The sequence below is a fragment of the Puma concolor genome, chromosome B2 (genome assembly GCF_028749965.1).
Source record: "Puma concolor isolate L17-30 chromosome B2, mPumCon1.1.hap2, whole genome shotgun sequence".
NCBI classification, from domain to species: Eukaryota; Metazoa; Chordata; class Mammalia; order Carnivora; family Felidae; genus Puma; species Puma concolor.
Window position 1 is genome coordinate 18589911 of NC_141671.1, and position 5805 is coordinate 18595715.

The window sequence follows — 5805 nt, forward strand, 5'->3', positions numbered from 1 at the left end:
TGTCGATTTTTTTTTATTCAGGGGCTGTCTTTACCCAGGCGTATTTTTGTTCTTGGCAGTATTTTTTATTCAGTATGGTTACAGTAATTGAGTTTAACTCTCCCTTGGCAATTGTTCCGTGCAATAAGCAGCTGAACCCATTGTTTCCCTCAAGTATAATAAAAACTTACTTTCAACTTGGAGTTCAGAGCAGGGTATCATTTAGATATTCCACCGAGTCTGTATTCAGACAAATGACACAATAAAACCCAATGTATTCTTTTGGATAAAAGATTGTTTGTACTGCTAAAGGAATGACATACTCTCTTTTCCTGACTAGAAACATTAATTTTATTATTAAAAATAAAGTTTTATTTTATTTATGGTGACCCTTTAGGTTTTCGTTTGTGTTTTGGAAACCGCAATATAAAACCTTCAGAACCAAACTGTTAAGGATGACCGGGAAGATGGAGAACAGAACAGAAGACACCCCCCCCCCCCCCACCCCATAACTGCTCTGGAACCTGTCTCAGAGGATAACTGAAATTTGACTTGTTAGTTCATTAGCACAAAGGAAATACCACGTAAACCTTCACTTGACTGGCTCAAGCTTCTCAGTGGCTAAGGCATGTCAATGAGCAAGACCCAGCTCTGGTTTTCTGGGAAGGGAAAAGGAATGGTTAAACTCACGTGGAGCAGGGAAAGAGAGGGTACACTGCCTCCCATTTATTTTAGTATTTTATTTAGGGCTGAGTTCACTACTCTGCTGTTCTTAGGATCTCCTGAGGTAGCAGAGGTGAGTGGCAATGAGATTCATTCCCAGGGTCTTTTCTGCCTGCCCCCTAAATGCGGACCCACCCTTTTCTATCACCTCGGGGCTCCTCCTAGGACCTTTCAGAAATAGAAACTGTGCCCTGAGGTGGGGTGGAGAGGGTGGGGGAGGGCTGTGAATCCTGCCCCTACAGACTATCTTATCTGTCTTCTACAGTAACAGGACTATATGCTTAGCTCTTAAAGCAGGAAGGACTTCCTGTACCTAAAAATGGTGAATTCAGAGCTTTTGGAAAGTCTGATTTGGAAAGTCTTTGCTTTGGAAGTGAAGGGGATTTTTTTAATGGTTTTTAAGAAGAAAATGGAGGTAGTTAACTGGAAGGTTTATAAGAAAGGTCATAGGAAATGTGTCTAGCTATACATACTGGAGGAGATTTAACAATTGTTCATCCGGTTTGACATTCCGAAGGACTAAGGAAGCAAAGCATTAGACAGTGTCCATTTTGCAGCCTTTTGCTTTCTAATCTCCTTATGGAAGGCTGTGTAAAATCAATCTCGACAGACGAACGAGAGTTGGTGGAGTCTAAATTCTATTTTCCAAAGCCAGAGAATTCATAACAATGGTGGGTTTTTTTTTTTTTTAATTTCAAATGGAAAGTGTATTCTCCGAACGCAACGCAGCAATTGTTTTTTAAAGCGGTTATTTATTATTTCCTAGAGAGACTGGTTAACTGTAACGTAGATGTAACAAAATAATGAGGCGAATGAACCCTAACTGTACATACTCTTGACAGAAATGAAACGCACACAGCATCGTAGCAGGTGAAGTGAAGCATTGTCTATCAGGGCTGTTTTTCTTGGCTGCATCTCAGATTGTGTGGGGGATCCTAACCTCAGGCACAATAGCATTCATAAACAGCCATACATTGCTGCTTTCTCCAACGACACATAAATACTCATTTTAAAACGAAAACAATCTTATTAAATACCATTCATTCATATCTGGATTTACAGATGCTTGTTATGTTGGAAAACCTGAACCCAATATAATCCTTGCATCCTGAGAAAGATAGAAAGGAAATAGTGGGTTAGAACATTACAAGGTCATAATAAACAATGGTTTCCAAATGCACAGAATTAGGTATTTTTATTCCGTAGTTAGACATTTTGAGGATCAGGATATTGTGACTTTCCTTTCCTTTTTCTTTTTTTTTAATATTTAAAAGAAGTTATATCTATTTCTATGGGGTGGGAGGATTAGAGCAGTTATTATTAAAAATAATTTCTATGGTCTAACTGAAGATTATATGGATTTTGACTTTAATCTGTTGTGACCAATGTGTATTTTTTAAAGCACATGGTGATTGCTTGACAGGTCACATGTTTATATACTAACAACCATGATTCTCTGTAGATTAACTCAAATTAGGATACATACTTGAGTTATAAGGATGCTTGCTAGGCTATGCTAATTACCACGCCCAATTTTTATAAAAACACAATGCTCCTTTATTACCCCTTCTGTTCTCCAACACCCTTTAAAAATCACAATCCAATCCATTCCTCCCCAAAATCGAATATTAATATAATTTGAGTTCTTGATGGAACTACCATCAGGACTGCAATGCCCCGCAGCTGAAATAATATTTAAAATAGAAGGGATTTGACATTTGAGAAGTCAGTGGCTTGAAATACCCAGTTGTACTTAGCTAATTCAGTCCTTAACCTCTGGTTTCAAATAAATCAATTACAGTCGATTCCACTTCAGTTCAGAAGTGCACAGGGTTTTAGTTAATTGAATACATTTTATTCACTTGCTAGGAATATTCATTTATCAAAATTCCAAATTTAATGTACATTTCTTTACAACTCAGGTTACGTGAGACTGCGCAATCAGATCAAATTTGCCCTGGTTTCCTCAAATCCTCTAAAAATCTGAATTTCACCAGCCTTTATGAAACAGTCTCCCCACTTCTTTCTCAATCAAAAGTAAATTCATAATAATTCCATGTCAGGTAGGAGAGCTGCTTCCCCCCCCCCCCCCCAAAGAAAAAAATCACATGTGGTCATCAACCTTGTGTTAAGTTTAAATAGGTTAAGAACAGAGCTGGATTAATTAAGTTTTAAAAAAGTATTGACCTGAAATTAAAAAAAAAAAAAATTACGCATGGTTTTCATTAGAGCTTAACTTTGCTGCAGCTGACAGGTATGACAAGCGTTTTGTTGTTGTTGAGTTTTTTTTTGTTTTGTTTTGTTTTTGTTTTTGTGGTCTTAAAGCTGCAGGCTCCTTTTCTTAACCCTCTCTCTTCCTCTGCCTCCTCCCTCCTCTGGCTTTTGGAGAAGTGCTTGAGTAAATAGTGAAATTGTTAACTGAAAGCAGTATGGTTAAATGTGCCCAAATGAAGTTGTGCTTTAAACAGATATTGATGTATGCAGTGTTTTATATTTATTGTTTGTAGCATCCTGCTGGCAGCCGTTTACTGTTTGGAAAGGAAAGGGGTTAATTAGCGTCATTATCAATCACTAATGCTTGCCTAACGTGTCCAAAGAATAATCAAGTTAGAGGGCGGCATGAAGCCAACAGCTGCTTCATCCCAGTTACAGATCTCCTCCTAAGCCACTCAGTTATGGGGTTGGTTGGGTGTGGGGGGAGGTGAAGTGAGGGGAAGAATCCTCATTGCTTGGGTAAAAGGGCTATAAAAATCGGGTCAAGTCGCTAGAGATCCAAGAGGCAGAAAGTACAACATAAATAACCAGGGTTTTCATTCTTTGAGTTACAGGTGCAGCGATGGCAATGATCCTGAGGCGAGAGTAGTGAAATTTGTTCTTTAATTTGCTTGATTATCCAAGTTGGGCATTTGAAGAAACACAGCCACGTTTCCCCATCGCTTAGTGCTATGTGGTAAAGAGAAATACCTAAAATGCAAGGAGATAAGAAGAAAATACCCCACATACCACAGACAAACCCAAGCCAACTCCTCACATCACCCCAGCATCCACCCCAGAAGAATGAAACCACACAACACGCCAGGTAATAACAGTTCTCACACCTCTGCATCACCTCTTGGGGTGCTCAGGGATATTTTTCCTTGCGAATTTCAATGAACAATTCCTTTCTTATATTAAACTTGATTGCTGCACAGGTATGGCATGTCAGTTTCCAAGTGTTACACTACTCTTAAGGATACTGTTCTCCTTGGAACGCACCATGGGAGAGAAACTGACAAAGTTTGACCTTGTTATGGGTTCCTCTTAGAAGTTTTATTTGCCAAGTTAACCCCGAGTTAGAACCGAAAACCCCATTAATGATCAGAGTTTACTCAACTGTGTTTCTGAAGGCAGGGATGAATTAGTCCGAGGTGGAGTATTTATAAACAGAGAGCAGTTGTATGATTGAACGTGACATTGATTTCTTTCTACGAAAACAGTAGCCCAAACTCATCTTTGCCCACATGGACATAGATGAGAAACATTCTCAATCAAATTGCCAACACAAGTTAAGTCTTCCTCCAAGAAGTAACTGTTTCCCATTGAGGGCAGCAGGGTGGCCATGAGGGTAGAAAGAGAATATTGGGATGGAAACCTACGCAATTCATGTACACAGGAGGTTCCTGTGTTTGAAAAATAACATTCTGCTCTTTAGGGTCATGATTGAAACAGGAAAGGAGAGAGTGAAGGAGATTTTAGGCTGAACCTGAGGGCCCTATGACTAAACTTTAACTGTTATTCCCACGTAATCTTTGTCATCTTTGGTGTCTGAAAAGGACAGCACAAAGCCAACTTTGCTTTCACAGGGAGATTTATTTCTCAAGAAAAAAAGCAACACTTAGGATATTGCTAGAGAAATCTATGTTGGAGGAGAAGGAAATGCAGAGATGAACTTTCCATAGTAGATACTTAAGGTATTTATAACAGAGATTCTTCCTTCCTTCCTTCCTTCCTTCCTTCCTTCCTTCCTTCCTAACTTCCTTCCTTCCTTCCTTCTTCCTTCCTTCCTTCTTCTTTCTTTCCTTCCTTCCTTCCTTCCTTCCTTCCTTCCTTCCTTCCTTCCTTCCTTCTTTCCTTCCTAACTTCCTTCCTTCCTTCCCTCCTTCCTTCCTCCTTAACTTCCTTCTTCTTTCCTTCTCTCTCTCTCCCTCCCTCCTTGTCACTCCCCCCCCCCCCCTTTTCCTCCGTCCTTCCTTCCTTTTCTCTCTGTCTCTCTGTTTTTAATGAGGAGTCTGACCATCTTTGGGGAAACTTCGTGGAATTAGCTTGACTTTCCATATTAACTTCCATTTGGAGATGGGAATATTTTCAACAGCAGGACAGGCATTTTCTTCTTTCTTTTCTTCTTCTTCTTTTAAGTGGCCCAATTCCAGGCTATGCCTTCTCTGCACATGATTTTTCTATGGAAATCACGAAATTCCAGCAACAATCCTAAACCCGAAACTTCAAACTGAAGTGGAGTTTGGTGGTCCAGCCTCTGTATGACCATGCCCTGCTGTTCAGCTGTCCACCCCCAACTCTAAACTTTTGCAAGTAAAGAAGCCAGGACCCCTATTTCTGTCAGGACACACATCTCCCTGAGCTCTCTTTTGAATTGTTCTCGCTCATCACCCTTTTAGAATCCAACCTACCCTGGGGAAATATACACATCTATGTATACAGATTTATTTATATTTTTATTTGAACGGTTTGGTCAAACTAAATTTAGCTAATATAGCTTAAAAGATTTTTTTTTTTTCCTAAGGCGCTGAGTTAATGCTAGGATCAAATTTCCGTCTGCTTTGTCAGCTACCAAATCCTATTTCAGGATCCCCCCTGTCTTTTTTGGAGCCCCCAAGTCTGGGCTGCGCCTTTGTCCACAGCAAGGAGGCGGTCCCCAATGCCTGATCTCAGCTCCGGGCGCCAGGACCCCCGCGCTGGAGGAGGCGGCACGGTCCGCACCCCCTCCGTGCGCCCCGCCGCCGGATCCACCCCCGCCCCCGCCCGCCGGCCCCCGCGCAGTCCTAGCTACATTCGCCCCCCAAATCCCGTCGCGCGCCTCTTTGGATCAGAAGCAACGCGCAACTT